This window comes from Periplaneta americana, chromosome 12 (genome assembly GCF_040183065.1).
Source record: "Periplaneta americana isolate PAMFEO1 chromosome 12, P.americana_PAMFEO1_priV1, whole genome shotgun sequence".
In the NCBI taxonomy this organism is placed as follows: domain Eukaryota; kingdom Metazoa; phylum Arthropoda; class Insecta; order Blattodea; family Blattidae; genus Periplaneta; species Periplaneta americana.
In genome coordinates this window covers 73,437,179-73,454,111 of record NC_091128.1, presented here as the reverse complement: position 1 = coordinate 73,454,111, position 16,933 = coordinate 73,437,179, and positions in this window count along the sequence as shown.

Sequence of the window (16,933 nt, the reverse complement as noted above, 5' to 3'; positions counted from 1 at the left end):
ACTTATCTATAATTGGACTAACGTTTTCACTTTATGCATGAAGCATCATTAGGTCCTATTATTATTATTATTATTATTATTATTATTATTATTATTATTATTATTATTATTTAGTATTTATACTGAAAACTGTACTAAGGTTTGATAATTTAATTTGTTACAGACTTCAAAGTGTTGGGTTAAAAGATGTATTACATTATTAAAATAAGTTTGTTTTTTAGAAAAAAAGTTATAATTTATATTATGTTATTGTTCTTTAGCGATATAAATAATATAAACTTAATGTCAGATCTGGAACAATACAGTTACATAATATTAGTGTTAGTTGTTTCTTCTTATATTATTACATTGTACTATCCTGAAAAAAAAATGAAAAAGGAGTGACGAGGATTTAAACCTGAGACTTGACATCTAAATTCCGACGTTCTTCCGACTGATCTAGGGGGGGCACAAGTAAAGGAGCATAGCGGAAAAATTGGCCGAATCCCCCTCCAAGATGTCCTGATGATTTGTGGAAGCTCGTCCAGGATGCCTAGGATGCCGTGACTGAGAACAGTCTCTATTTGAAAAGACTAATCTATTTCATGCTCACTCGACTGCAAGATGTGATCGAGATGGGAGAAAGATGGAATAATATTGAATTTCGGGTTTCTGTTTCTTCAACTGTTAATTGTTTGAATTTTCTAAGGCAGACGCCAGTAAATTTGTTTTGTTTATGCCACGACAGATATTTTTGTTGAGAATAAAATCTTTCTTTCTCTCCAATTGCAGCCATAATGTAATAATAAATAATGATAAACTCATGGCATAATATATTCATGAACCGGATATTAATTATTAAAACAGCCATAAAAGAAGATACAAGAGCAATTATATTTTTTTCTCTCTCTCTCTCTCCTAAAACAAAAAAAGTACTAGGTTGTATTCGAAAGTACGACCTCACGAATACCAGCCCGGAACGCTACATTACACTACAACAGTAACAAGCAGAACACTTTAACACTCTAATACATGTAACATTGCCTGTTTCCGAATTGTAGCGAAGATACCCGAAGGTAACTTAGCTTCTAGAGAGCGGCTACTTTTTCTTTTGACAGCTGTACATCAAAGGTATTATATAAGTTCATTTCATCAACTTTAGAGTACAGATAAACAAATGTTACGTTTTTTTCTTCTTTCACACCTGGTAAAGCTACAAACTTATTCTCTTTATTTCTGGTATAGTGTAACCATATTATACCTTGAAATTTTTGAAACACATATAATATGTAAACAGAATTATGTGGGACTTTTCGTACGGTATTCCCAATATATATATTTTTTCTTCATATTTTGAAAAAAATGCATTCAATTCGAAATCAATGATACTATAATCTGAAGATTATAGATTTAAAGAGACGATATCCTGGATGGTTTCTTCAGAAAATTCTATGATGCACATAAAATAAAATAAAATAAAATCAAAGCTTGTTATAAGTAGAACATTAATGTGGACAGACTTTTAAAAGTTTGGGTCGTGACATCATATTTATATGATCAAACTTAAGCCAAACATAGTTTAAAGTTTTATTTATGATATTTGTAGTTACTTAAAATTATCATTACGATGTAAGATTAAAAAAGATACAATACTGAAGCTTTCGTAATTTTATTCAGAAATACAGATCTGAGAATTTAATAATAAATAAAGTAGATAAAAACTGGTAACGACTTCCAACATTTCCTATTTACATTTAATATTTACATGAAAGGAATCCATCATGTTTTGTTAATCAATCGTCCACAAGGTGGTTCTGCCTATCATATTTACATTGTCACATTACAAAACACGGTATGACTTAAAGCAAATCCTTTTATAACATTCGAAGAGTTAATCACAGCACGCACAGTACATTGTTAACTCAAATTTATAAATTACATGAAAATAATTTTAAAATATAAATCGATGTACATTGTAAATGTAAATAATGTAGGCCCTATATAATAAATGTAAATAAATGTATACCCACAATAAATATAAATAACAATTGTAAATAAATGTAAACAATTAATGCAGATTATAAAATATGAAAAACAGTAAGCGATAAAGACAGATAAGTTTAAGCTCGTACCTCCTTAATCTGACTTCGTAAACACTGTGGTCACTATGTCAAAATGTTCTATAGTGCATTCCTATTTCCTGTTTAATTTTTGCACGCTTTTGCTGAATCATCAAGTAGACATCAGAAAGAAAAATTAACAAAATTAAATGAAAAGAACAAAATTGAAACATAGCCTATAAGCTTAATAATTGGTGACTAAAACTTACATCAATCGTATGGATTCAAGACGAATAACAAATAAAATAATGTAATCAAAATCAATAGGATTTCAAGATTTTTGACGATAAGAAGGAAGACAGAATGGGGATTTATTGTTAACTGACCTACTATGCAAATAATAATGATGACGACCTTCACAACGAATTAATGTATAAAAAAATGTTTGTTTCAGAGTAAAATACTGTTCTTGCAATGTTTCGATTATTATAATAAAGAAATTAAAGTAATAAAACAATATAAAATCCTAATGTATATCGGATAACCATTGGATATAAAAATAACAAGAATAAATTATATTTATGTAAGCTTCAAAACTTCTGACTTTTGTTGTTTACAATACAAGTGTTAAACACTGTATTTTTGGCTTCGGACAACGACGGATATCACTTTCAAACTAGTCACCAGATAATATTTCTAATATTAGAAAACGGTTTACATTAGCTTCTTGTCTATGCGGATGACGTGGATATGTTAGGAGAAAATCCACAAACGATTAAGGACAACACGGAAATTTTATTTGAAAGCAAGTAAAGCGATAGGTTTGGAAGTGAAGCCCGAAAAGACAAAGTATATGATTAGCCTATGTTTCGTGACCAGAATATTGTACGAAATGGAAATATAAAAATTAGAGATTTATTCTTCCAAGAGGAGGAAAAATTCAAATATCTTGGAGCAACAGTAACAAATATAAATGACACTCGAGAGGAAATTAAACACAGAATAAATATGGGAAATGCGTGTTACTATTCGGTTGAGAAGCTTTTATCATCTAGTCTGCCGTCAAAAAAACTGAAAATTATAATTTATAAAATAGTTATATTACCGGTTGTTCTGTGTGATTGTGAAACTTGGACTCTCACTTTGAGAGAGAAACAGAGCTTAAGGATGTTTGAGAATAAGGTTCTTAGGAAAATATTTGAAGCTAAGAGGGATGAAGTTACAGGAGAATGGAGAAAGTTACATAATGCAGAACGGCATGCATTGTATTCTTCACCTGACATAATTAGGAACATTAAATCCAGACGTTTGAGATGGGTAGGGCATGTAGCACGTATGGGCGAATCCAGAAATACATATAGTGTGAATTTAAATACTATTATAGTCACAATCATGCCATGGTATGAAAGAAAAATTTCACAACCTCGAGCGGGAATCGAACCTGAGACTTCCTGTTCTCCGGTCGGGCGCTCTACGTACTCTATAACAGAGTCGCCAGTATGAAAGGATAATTCCAAGCCTTTGGCGTGAGACGAACTCGATAGCTCAGTGTTAGAGCGCCTGACCCGAGAACAGGAAGTCGCAAGTTCGATTCCCGCTCGAGGTTGTGAAATTTTTCTTTCATACCATGGCATGATTGTGACTAATAATATGTCACATCAACGGACGTATATACGTCACCAAACATCGTAAGATTAAGATTACATATAGTGTGTTAGTTGGGAGACCAGAGGGAAAAAAACCTTTGGGGAGGCCGAGACGTAGATGGGAAGACAATATTAAAATGGATTTGAGGGAGGTGGGATATGATGATAGAGACTGGATTAATCTTGCACAGGATAGGGACCGATGGCGGGCTTATGTGAGGGCGGAAGTGGACCCGTGGGTTCCTTAATTAAAATGGATTTGAGGGAGGTGGGATATGATGATAGAGACTGGATTAATCTTGCACAGGATAGGGACCGATGGCGGGCTTATGTGAGGGCGGAAGTGGACCCGTGGGTTCCTTAAAAGCCATTTGTAAGTAAGTAAAGAAATTATAAAGTTATTCAGTGATTATACAAGTGTTAAAAGAGTGTATCAAACAATGAAGAACTGTATAATCGTTAAACGAGGACGCATGCCGAGTGTAGCAAACCTACGAACAAAATAAATCAATTTTAACATGTGTCTCGTACACTATTAATAAAATTAAGAAGTCGTTCAGTTTGTTTGTATGTATATATATATATATATATATATATATATATATCAGGTAGGTGATTCATGTAAATATTTTACCTGAAATTGCTGGATCTACTATATGGCGGCAAATTTATGAATTATCATTTACAATATTGATTGATATGACAGGTATCACAATGAATATCACCTGCTGGTGAATTTATGAAACATTATAGCTGGAGTTTCAAACTCGAATTCGGAAATGAATAAAAATAGTAATAATAAAATGTGCAGGAAGAATACGACTGGAATTATTACCAGAAAAATCAAGGAGACTCTATGATATACCATACAACACATTTATAGAATGGTGCAAGATGAAGAATTTTGAAAGTAAGTACAACGAAAAGATTCTTCCCACTCATTCAAACAGTGTTTAAAACCCTAATTTACTTCCCGTAAAATCTGCAAGTCTGTTGTCAGCAGTCTTTTCACACAAACAATTTCTATAAGCAACTGGAACAACTACATTAAGTAACATAACAATCTTAAGAAGTGTCAAAACGTTATAGGCCTACTTATCAATAAAATAGTAAGTTGTCGAAGCAATTTATTTAGACCAAATTACGTTTCTTAACCACCACTGACATACAGGTATACAAATTATTCTCCATATATACATCTGATATACTTTAGTCTATAAAATGTGTGTCTTTTGTCATCAAGATGAGGTTGTTCTAGAAATAGTGTTGAAATCAATTGGTCGAACAGTACTATTATGGTTTTCAGCTGGTTTGGTTTATTAATTTTAGAATGACTGTTTCTTCCGTTTCACGCAAACAAACTTAAGCATGGAGTCTTATAGATCCTTCGTTGACATTTTTGTCTATGTTTACTTGTAACGTTGCGAGTGGTTTCATTTAATAACAAAGCTATAAGCTCCTATGTTTACATTATGCTAATATCAGTGGAATTAACACAGTCTGATTCATTTTACATTCTGATCAATCAACTTCAATTCCAAGTGTTTTCCTGACAAGGCCCATATGGAAATTAAGTTCTATACACAAACCCTTGGTGCGCCGATTTTTCAAACAGGTTTTGGTATTTAAATCATGTAATTAAATCCAGACACTTCTCCAGGTCGCATACTTCTGTGACGCGTTAATATGGGTCAAGGAACAAGATTTTAAATGTATGCTGGCCAGTTGAATGAAACGATCAGAAATAATAACTCCTGAAGTTGGCAACACATTCGATTTTATTGCATTTACATTCGTCAATTACTTCTTTTTTATTCGTTCTTTACTTGCGAAAGTATACTAACATAAATTTTAGTTGCCAAGTTGCATCATTCTAAGACCGACATGTTTACAGATGTTCGACTTTCAAGGGAATAAACTGAAATATGGAAACCGACAGCAAACTATTCGTATGCGCTGAGAAGTACAACTAAAAATACATTGTACAGAATTAAAATAAATGGTATGACCTGTGGTATTCAACAGAAAATTAGAAGTTTCTGCACATTTGTGGACAATACAGGGGAAGCTAGGGAAATAGTGATGGACAACAAATGTTTTAAGTGTCAAGAAATATTAAAGCTCCTTGTTTATTTGGCAGGAGGAAAAGTTTTGAGTCGTGAGAAGAGGAGGAAAAAATCGAACAAGACTGAAATTACCCTAATTATAAGGGGAGAGGACAGTTAAATTTGAAACACTTTCCTAATCTATGTAGGTCTACAATTTTATTTTTTACTTTTTTGTATGTAGAAATATCATTGCTATAAATAACTGACTTCGAGATTACATTTAGAAAAAGTTTGGATCCGAAATTAAAAAAAAAACCTTAATCAGGATATAGCAATTCACTCAAATGGATTTATTTTTCCATCCATCCATCCATCCACCCGCCCACCTACTTGTCTATTTATTTATCTATTTATTATTTATTATTATTCTTCCTAAAAATTCAAGAACATTTCTAAGAAATATAATATCAGAACTCTCTTCAAATCAGAGAATACACTCCGCCAAGTTCTGTCCAACAACAAGTCGAAGTCAGATCCCGCGGACACCAGAGACTGCATTTACGACATTCCTTGTGAATGCGCTCGTGTGTAGTAGGAGAGACTAGCAGACTCCTGTCCACTATAATCAAAGAACACAAGTACTACTTTAAGCTATCGTGGCAGTTAACGGACGAATAAAAGTATTTCATATATGGGCAACGAACTTTTATATTTTTTCCAAAATAAATACTTCTAATTAAACTGTTGTCTCTATGGATTTAAGGAATTGAATGCTTAATTTAATACTAATAAAATATGTAAAAATTATTATGCAAATCCATGAAAGAGTTGATGATGTCTGACTGTTTAAGTTCACTTAAGACCATGAAGTCTTTGTATTCCTAGTTGTAGAGATGCAAGAAAGGTGCATGCAGAAGTCTTTAAAAATTATAGCTATCACTTCCACTATTGCCATACGTACATTTTTTCAACACTAATCTCACTAGAGGTTTTGATTTATCTAGAGAAAATCAAAACTCGAGTCGGATTTAATTGACTATTACACAATTGGAAGAAAGTATATAAAGAATACAAGAAATAAACTACTTTAATAAAATAAAATATTAATTTACTTACTAAAATTCTATTTCACTAATGTTAGCTTCACCAAAACGTTTGAACGGCGTCTCCATTTTCAGTTGACTGTATATGCTGTAAACAAATGACGATCCCAATGCATGTTTTACAGTACCGTAGAAAATTTGCAGTTTGACATGTTGGCAAACAAAGAAACAAATGGTAGAAAGGTGATCAAAACAGGAGAAAATATATAAAGATTAGAAGAAATGAAGTACTCTAATACAATAAAATAGATATTGACTTACTAAAATTCTATTTCACTAACGTTACCTTAACCAAAATGTTTGAACGGAGCTGCCATTTTCAGTCGGCCATCTATGTGGGAAACAAATTACGATCGCAAAGCATGTTTTATAGTACCGTGAAGAATTTGCAATTTGAAATGTTGGCAAACAAAGAAACAAATGCTAGGGTAGTGATAAAAGCAAACAAATGCTAGGGAAGCGATAAGATTAAACAAATGCTAGGGAAGCGATAAAATTGTGCGATAAGCAGCCATGATTGGTCGAAAGACGTCCTTTCGTACCGTTTTATTGGTCAAAAGTAGTATGACGTAGTAAAAGTGTAATAGTCATCATAATTTTTCCATATGCAGTAATGTCAATACTATGAATGAAAGATTTGTACACATGTGTGTCCCATTCATGTTGATAGTGATAATTAAATATAGATGTTGATATAGCAAAGGAAGGTTTGTTGATTATAAAAAAAAGATTTTTAATTCCTGACCAAGAAAACATTACAACGAACTGAATTTTCGTTAAAGGCGTAAATCAAATATGTAGTCACAGAGTTACTCAGATTTTGGGAACATTAAACACGGAATTCCCCAAGGATCAATTTTAGTCCATTATTGTTTCTAGTTTATACGCCTACCTATTAATAATTTAGTCTTAATCATTTTCGTAGCATGGTTATCATCCAAATTTTCCGTCCAGTTTTCTCCGTTATGAGACTTAAAAGCAATGTTGAAGTACTTTCGATTTGTTGCTGGCCAAAAACAAGAAAGTCCAGTGCTGGGGTAGCCATCTCTAGCCTCCGGACAGGCTCATGATAGAGCACTTGCTCTGTATCTAATGGAACGTTTATACCGTCGTCATTCGGTCCTCATTGTTCCTTTTTGTAAAAGCAGAGTGCACCACGAGCAGATAAAAGTTGAGATTTTAGTAGGAGAGTTTACTGAATGCACTATCTAATGAACTACCGCCCATTTGGAAAAATATCTTTGGGTCGTACGCTGAAAGGCTGGAATGAGACCGTAACAGGCCTAATACGTGATAGAAAAAAGAACAATTCTCAACCATAAAAAACTTATCCCAGACAATCTTAATTGTATAGGCCTATGTGATACAAGTATTATTATCTAACATAAAGTAAACCTTTTTATTGCTTTCAAAGAATCTGTAAGCACAAAGTTTCTTAGTTTGGAATTGGGTAACCACTGAAAAACAAACATAAATTGAACTCTGTCTGTTATGCATTAAGATCTTTGTAGTTTATTGGCGAAATAATACCCTAAAAATGACATACTTTGCATAGGCTACTATTATTCTATAATGAAATATGAATTAATATTATGGGCTACGTAATCTGAAGCTGAACATATTTTTGTTTTACAGAAGAAAGCTATAAGGATAGTGACAAGTGTGCATAGAAGGACATCTGTGAAAAGGTCTTCTAAAATGTAAAAATATCGACCTTACCTTGTGAGTATAGGCTATTTTTTTCTCTGATGATATATTATATCAAATATACGAATACATTTAGTACTAATCAAAATATTCATAATTTTAATACAAGACACAAATCAGATCTCCAACTACCCTCTGTTTTTTTTCTATTTTACTTGGTTATTTAACGACACTGCATCAACTACGAGGTTATTTAACATCGATGGGATTTGTGATAGCGAGATAATATTTGGCGAGATAAGGCCGAGGATTCGCCATAGATTACTTGACATTTCCCTTATGATTGGGGAAAACCTCGGAAAAAAACCCAACCAGGTAATCAGCCCAAGCGAGAATGGAGCCCGCGTTCGAATGCAACTCCTGATCTGCAGGCAAGCGCCTTAGCCGTCTGACCTACGCCGGTGGCCCTCTACCCTCTGTTACTCTCAGCTGATATGAAATAAGAAATTAAGTACAGTAGGCCTGCATACATTATCATTATTATTTTTATTTTTATTATTACTATTATTATTATCATTATCATTATCATTATCATTATTATTATTATTATTATTATTATTATTATTATTATTATTATTATTAGGATTATCATTATTTTATTTAATCTGGTGGATTTAAGGCCATGAGGTATTCTGTTCCTCACCACCAGAAATACAAATACAAAAAAGGTAATTTGCAGAGAGAAGAAGCAACCAAAAACAACAAATATGCCTAAATCTGCAAATACAAATACAAAAAAAGAAAATAAATTAAAAAGAGAGGAGAAAAAATTCAAGTACAGAGTTAAAATCACAATAGATGCCGGAACAAATAAAGAAGTATACTATATTAATTGCCTAATATATTTTGTTATTAAAGTGAATAAATAAACATCTAACGACAAGTAAGTAACTGACTGTACAAATGTGAGGAGAAGTAATATGGTGACAATTTCGAAACACTTAGACTACAATTAAGTTAAAATGTACAGTTGACTGGCTGCATTGTATTCTACTCACAATCAGTAAGAAAATGCTTACTAAATTTGTTTTTAGTGCTCTTAAATTCCGACAGTCCCTGATGTCCCTAGGTAGGGTTAGAATATGCTACAAACGCTATAGCAAGATAGTGAATGGTGATGAATACGTTGATGTGTATGTGTTGGTATGGCTAGTATGTGGCTATTTTGCGTGAGTGTGTAGAGAATGCGATACGATAAATAACCGAAGCTGAAGACAAGATAGGTAGGTGCAGAAGTGTAAAACACTTGAGAAAGGAGAACAAGCGAATGACAATTTATACTTTTTTTAAGCCGAAACCAGTTAAGGAAGGGTGGAGTAATGTGGTCAGCGCAACGGATATCGCAGACAATACGAACACAAGAGTTTTGAACACGTTGTAATCTCTGAGACTGATTGACACTGAGTTTGATGAGTAGAAAATCATAATAATGAAAATGGAGCATTACTAGTGTTTGCACTATACCTATTGTGTAATTATGAACACATTGTAATCTCTGAAATTGGTTGACACTGAGGTCAGTCTGTGGAAAATCACAATAATAAAAAAGGAGTATTAGACCTATTAGCATCTGCACTGGTATTTTTTCATTGTAAGAGGAAGATATTTTCGAACACTGTATAGAAGTAGGCTGTAGAAAATAGTTTTTCTTTTGACTATTACATGTTTTTCTACGTCATACTACTTTTGAACAATAAAACAGTAGGAAAGGACGTCTTTCAACCAATCATGTTTGCTTATCGCACAATTTTATCGCTTCTCTAATATTTGTTTAATTTTATCGCTTCTCTAGCATTTTTTGTTTGTTTTTATCACTACCGTACCCTAGCACTTGTTTCTTTGTTTGCCAACATTTCAAACTACAAATTATTTACGGTACCGGTACTATAAAACATGCTTTGCGATCGTCATTTATTTACAGCATAGACAGTCAACTGAAAATGGCGGCTCCGTTCAAACCTTTTGGTGAAGCTAACATTAGTGAAATAGAATTTCATCAAATCAATTAATATTTTATTGTATTGGAGTACTTTGTTACTTCTAACCTTTATATACTTTCTTCTAATCGTGTAACAGTCAATTAAATCCCACTCGAGTTTTCATTTTCTCTAAGTTACATAAATCAAAACCTCTAGTGAGATTACTGTTGAAAATATGAGTTATTTGGGTGTTCCAATTTAAAATCGTATCGAAGTAAACTCTAAGATTTCTGACACAGGGAGCAAAAGTCTTGAATGAACTTGCCTAATTATCTTCAAGCTGTAAGGGCCAAGAAAAAAAGTTTAGAAAGAACAACAAAATTCTCTATATTCATATATTCCACTTAACCGATGAATTGTTTACGCTTGTAAATTATTGATCTCCTTGCTATGGATTAAGAACTTAAATATTTTGAATATGCCTATAATTTTTTACTTGCTCCAAACCTCAAAGCTATACATAATACTGATGTAAGATCTGTAGAACATACAAGATGTGAACTATATAATCTGCTACGATTCTATAGAGAGTATATATATCGGTCTACTGAGAAAAATGTCTAGTGAAATTTAATTATTTCACATAATTTTATTTTTAATTTGTAAAATAGCATGTTTTTAAGATTGATAGTAATCTAATTATTTGTTTGCATTTCGACTGATCGTCAATGCCATTGCTCCCAATAAATACCGATAGGCTACATAATAGAGTAGGCCCTAACAAACGACTGCTTTAACGTACTTATCGAGTAAAGTAAATAAGGACTGTCTATTCTCTTTTTTAAAAAGTTATACTCACAAAATACATTTTTTTTCTTGGAAAACCTTGACGGTCACAGAAAAAAATATATATTTTTTTTTTTACTTTTTTCTTCAGTTATTTATGCTCTACCGCCAGTATTTTTGACAGTTTATAACGTTTACACTCTGTAGTAAATACAGGGACATAATTTTACTTTTACGTCAATTTTTATTGTACCTCAGTTTTTCAATGTACTTCACTCCCACCCCTTCTACTAATGAAGGTAAACCGTCCTCCACACAGATCCAAGACCGCATATACAGTCATAGTAGCCTTATGGTCAGAGTAAACAGTACGTTCCAAAAATATGTTCGCGTTTTCCAGTGACCAAAGAGCTTTTAATATTAAATCATTTTCGCACAGGTACTGCCGTCCATTTGCCTACGTCGTATCCCGGTTTCCCCCACCAGCTTTTATTCGCCAACTAGTGGCTGGGCTGTCTTAGCTCTTTTCTGAGAACATTAATTTCTGTTAGGAATTGGACGTCTATGTAGGCCCTAATATTATACAACTGTTTAAAATAACTTAAATAGAAGGGCCTCGTTAAGTAATTAACTGTCACGTGATTTCCTCCCTTTCTACGACCCTACGACATAACCACTTGGACGGACAGTAGATAGTAGACTATGTCTGAGTAATTTTATCTTTTCGGATCGGGCGGAAGTGAAGATTAAATTTACAGTGCGTAAGGTACTCTTTTAAAGAGTAGGTACAGAATTATTTCAACATGAGTTACTAGTACGAAGGACGAAACTGGTAATTGGAATTAGGTGCAATAGTCTAAAGTGCGATAATATGCGCATTAGAACTGAAGCCTGTATCGAAATGAACGGCCACCATTTTAAAAAATGTGTTTAAATATCCATATTATGATTATTTTTCAATTTAACTTCATTCTCTATATTGAACGCTAATGTGCTGTAGACAGTATAATATACACTGCATAATGAATAGGCTACGTCCACATGGACAGCTCAGTTCGTGAGTAAAAACACTCATTGGTTAATACTATAATGTATTTTGATTAAACAAAAACCTAATGAAAATGATCAAACTCAAAAGCGCAATATTTCCTAGTTTACGTAAATGGATGAACTACTTTTCTTCCCTCCTATACGTAGTGAAGTGATTGTTTGTATATTACGCCAGTATCATCGAACTCCAGTCGTGGAAGGGGGTAACAAACGGCGTTGATCCAGAGGTATAGGCAAGTTAATATTAAAAATTTTAGTAAAAATTAAATGGTGTCCCTGTATAATGAAATATGATTCAATCAAAGAGAAAGTGTGTTATGTTCAACAGTGTGCGACCCGCTATCAGAGTTTCTTGTGTAATCTTGAAGGCATCCGAATTAAGGAAATTGACTGATATCGACACTTGTCACGCAGTCCACTCTGAGCTGTGAATTCTTGCAAGTTGCTGAACTCGACAGATGTTCCTGCTAACCCAGAAACACAAATTATTATAATGATGCTTGACTTTAATGGCCGGTTTTCCAGTGCGCATTCTATTCGTAGTTAAACTTTGAGAAAAGTAATTTCCCCGCGATTTCACCTGTTGGCTATATCAATATAATGCTTGAAAACCGCCGGTAATCGGGTGTAATGAATAGCCTGGCCCGTCCGCCGTGGAGGTGGCGCGGTCCATCAGACCACACCCATTTCGCACGCCTCCGGGCACCGGATCGGGGGCCTGTCGCACACTGCCTCCTCGCAGAGGCGTGCCCCGGCCTGCGCACACTCAGTCCTACTTCACGCAAACATGATCATTCGGGCCCCTTGTTAGAGTCGGAGGCAACATGGGTGTGAACATTCTTCAACCATTACTGACTAAGGACATTTAAATTTATCCCCAATGGGTTGACGGAAGATATTTAAACATGCACTGCGGGATTGCCGTTGTTCAGGCTAAGCAGCCAATATTATTTGCTGTAGCAGAGATAGAAGAAGAGCTGAGAAGCAAGAAACGGATATGAATTTTGTGCTTCCAAACGTTCAGACGTAATATGATTCAAAACTCTTCAGAATCGATTCGTTTCTTAATTACTATCAATTCATTTATTAGGAGTTTCTCAATCATCATAAATTCGTTTTTGAAGCTTCAATGATTCATTTCTTACGTAATGATAAATTCGTTTTCTAATCATCAACGAATCCTTTCTTGATTATCATCGACAAACTTCTTATGTAATCATAGATTTGTTTCTTAATTATAATCGATTGATTTTGCAATCATAAATTCTTTCCTTAATCATAATCGATTTATTTTTACCTAATTATAAATTCGATTCTTAATCATCGCAAATTTGTTTCTTACGATTAGTTCCTTAATAATCATCAATTCGTTCCTTAACCTTCATCTATTTATTGCATACGTAATCATAAATTCGTTTCTAATCATCATCAATTCGTTTCTGAATCATCATCAATTCGTTTCTGAATCATCATCAATTCGTTTCTTAATCATCATCGATTCCTTTCTTAATCATTATCGACTCGTTTCTTACATAGACCTAATAATCGATTCATTTCTTAATGATCATAGGTTCTTTTCTCAATCATGATCGAGTCATTTCTTATGTAAAGATAAATTTATTTCTTGATCATCGTCGATTCAAATATTAGGCCTACATAATCAAACATTCGTTTCTTATTCATAGATTAATCTCTTGCGTAATCATAACTTCGTTTCTTAATCACCATCGATTCATTTCTCACGTAATCATGAATGCGTTTCTTAACATCGATTCTAATCTTACGTAATCAAAAATTCGTTTCTTAATAATCATCGATTCAAATCTTACGTGATCAAAAGTGCGTTTCTTAATCTCCATCCATTCGAATTTTATGTAATTAAAATTTTATTTATTAATCATCATCGATTCAAAAAATTACTTTCCTACTCGTCATCGATTCGAATCTTACGTAATCAAAAAAACCGTTTCTTAATCATCAACGATTAAAGTCTTATATAATTAAAAAATCGTTTCTTAATCATCATCGATTCGAGTCTTATGTAATTAAAAAGATGTTTCTTAATCATAATCGATTCGAATCTTATGTAATTAAAAATTCGTTTCCTAATCATCATCGATTCGAAACTTGCGTTATCAAAAATTAGTTTCTTAATCATCATCGATTTCTTTATCACAATCAATTAGTTTCTTCCATCATCATAATCATCTGTCATCGGTATTTTCTCGCACTATTATGAATTCTTTATTTTCTATTTCTTTCTTCCGTCATTATCATAATCATCCGTCATCAATAATTGTTTCTCGCATTGTTATTAGTTCGCTTCTTATATTTTTTAATTAATTTCTCGTAATGCCATCACCATGATAATCTTTGGCGTCATTAATTTTCTACTCGTACCATCATCAATTCGCTTCTTATACCTTCACTTAATTTGTTGACACCAACATCAATTCATTTCTCACATCATCATCATAATCATAATCAATTCGCTTAGTAATCATTAGTTCGTTTCTTAAATCTTTAATTCATTTATGCTTTAGTAAGGAACAGAGCAACAGTCCACGGAATTTCAAGTTCATACTTTCCTTGAATAACAGAGGAACCAAAATTGAGTCGTTCCCTGGAATAACAACATAAAGTATGCTACGTTTCCTATTGCATCCTTAATAACATATCTCACTCTTGACAAAAATATTAATTCCCTCCAACAAACACAGCGCCTTCTAGAAACATTTGAACGTCGTTCTGCGCAAAGCTTTTACCAGATCTAAGTGTCATAGAATATCTTTTAAGCATGCGCCTGCATATGACTATGATATTCTACGTCACTGTTGCACCTCGTTTAAAGGCTAGAAATGTCCACGCTGAACATATCTTACTTAGAAGTAGAACAAAATAAATAATTTTAAACCTATATAGGAAGTGTTACAAATATGGAATACCATTTTGTTTCATCGTTTTGGAACCTACGTATTTTGAATACTGAATGTATAGTATCTCTTGTTTATTGCTCAATGTTCCTGTGAATGGTACACCGGACTTAGAAGTTCGTAAGATGTTATAACATGTTAAAAAAATAATCTTCTCAAAATCTAACATATTGTATTCATCAAAATGGAGACAAAAATATGGAATACTATTAACAAGTTACAAGATTAACAAAACTGCAAAATCAAAATGGTCTCTACTAAGAAAAGCACAGAACAAGCATTCAGCATCTTCATTAGAAGGTGTTTTCCCAACCGCAATACTGAATCCAGATGAATCGTGTCTCACGTCTTTTCTCGAATTTGTTTTATGACTTCTTGAGTTGCCTTTTCATTTCACTGTTTTCTAAGTTTGTTGGAAAATGAGGTTTTACCTCCTCCTACAGGTGCCAACACTAGTAAGGAAACAGTAAACCAGGGTATAAAGATGGAATACTAATAATACTATTATTTCATATTTGTGACACACTGATGTTGTTAGTCACAACTTCAAATCATATCATAATTTGAAAACGAAATTAATTGAACATACATTGCCATAAACGTAGATTATTTCTCTTTAAGTATATTATATATCATTAATATTTCTAACATTGAGGGATAACAACGTAGCCTTATAGGCCTATTCAAGAAAAAACGTAACTCCAAAATTTTCACTTTCCTCGAAAACTAAATAATGATAAACATTTCAATAGTTCAGCTTCTAACTGCAAACTAACACATTCCCGCGAAAGAGAGTATCAGTGCGTAGTAATTTAGAAGGCTTCCGCTAGAATACAACACGCCTCAGGTCGCATACCACAATATTTCATATTTATACCCCTGTATCATATTTGTACCCCTATTTCATATTTGTAACACGTCCTCTGTAACAGATTAAAACAATAAACTTGTCAGTTTGCGCACAAATACGAAGTAATCCCTCAAGAAGAGTTGTGAGCGAAGTATAAGTAAAGTATAAATTAGTTTGAATGTGTTTTGAAACCAGTACGTTCATTATTTGAAGACTGAATACAGTCAAATTATAAAAGCGCCACAAATACTATAGGCTACTATTTGCGAAAACATAGGCAAACAATACTTTCCCATTATACTGACATTTTCATTATTCACCCTTCCACATATTGTTATTAAGAGGCGTATAAGTTACTAAGTTTTGTTTTTAGCTTTCCAGCTGCGTACCTCGAAAACAACGCGTTTGTGAAAATAAAACAATGAATAAAATTTTGTCCGCGTGAAGGAAAAATAATGAATTCGCTATTTTTGATTTGGAGGAGATTATCAATGTCATTTTAAAGGTCAACTTTTTTTATCGGAACCCTAACGTTGTTCATGAGATTATGATATTACATACACAAGAAAATTTCTCTCTGAAACTTTTGTTACGAAAATCTTATTTTTACAAAATATTTAAAACGACATTGAAAACTTTTAGTACATCGTAATGTAGAATGATTGTAATTTAGTGAGATATTTGTTTACCTTTCACATAAACGTAAACATTATGTTTTCTTTGTTTACCTTGAACTTAAACATACTGTACTGAAAAATATATACTAAAATATAACACAAAAACAAGAAAGGTTAACAAAATAAATCTAAAATATAATCTTCCAAAATACCTATTATCGTATACTAATGTTTT